The following is a 1,052-nucleotide window of genomic DNA, read 5'->3' on the forward strand; positions in this document are numbered from 1 at the left end:
CCCATCAACAGGAGGTCTAGTGGAAGGACCAGGTTCATCATCAACAGAGCGTCTAACAGTTACTGTTGGCTTATCTGTCTTCTCAAGATCTTCAATAGTTTGGTCTTCAAGAAAAATCACATCTCGGCTTCTAATTATCTTTTTGCTCACCGGATCCCATAATCTGTAACCAAATTCTTCGTGACCATAACCCATGAAGATACACTGCTTTGACTTTCCATCAAGTTTAGACCTTTCATCTCTTGGAATGTGAACAAAAGCCCTGCAGCCAAACACTCTCAAGTGACTATAGGAGACATCTTTTCCTCTCCAAACTTTCTCTGGAACATCACCATTAAGTGGAACTGAAGGAGAAAGGTTGATCAGATCTACTGCAGTTCTCATCACTTCACCCCAAAAGGATTTAGGCAACTTTGCATGAGAGAGCATACACCTGACTCTATCATTGATAGTGCGATTCATTCTCTCAGCAACTCCATTATATTGAGGAGTCTTAGGAACCGTCTTCTTAAGCTTGATTCCATGTCCTTTACAATACTCTTCAAACGGACCCCTGTATTCACCACCATTATCTGCTCGAACACATTTCAATTTCCTTCCTGTTTCTCTTTCAACACTTGCATGAAAGTGTTTGAAGATTCCGAGCACCTGGTCTTTAGATTTCAAAACAAAAGCCCACACTTTTCGAGAATAATCATCAATAAAAGTAACAAAATATGATGCACCACCTAGTGTCTTAGCATCCATAGTGCAAACATCAGTGTGAACTAAATCTAGAACATGTGATCTCCTATGAGGTCCAGAATTATGAAATGATACTCTAGCATGCTTTCCAACAAAACAATGAGTGCAAGTATTTAAAGTTGTACCTTTCACTGGAAGTGAGTGCTTCTTGGCCAAGACGCTTAGTCCTTTCTCGCTCAAGTGACCAAGACGTATGTGCCACAAATCAGAAGAGGAATCATCAGCTACATTCACATCTTCTTTGCACAACTTTGCTCGCAACCGGTAGAGAGTAGTGAGACTATTGTCTTCTCTAGCAACAATGAAAG

The sequence above is a fragment of the Arachis ipaensis genome, chromosome B01 (genome assembly GCF_000816755.2).
Source record: "Arachis ipaensis cultivar K30076 chromosome B01, Araip1.1, whole genome shotgun sequence".
NCBI classification, from domain to species: Eukaryota; Viridiplantae; Streptophyta; class Magnoliopsida; order Fabales; family Fabaceae; genus Arachis; species Arachis ipaensis.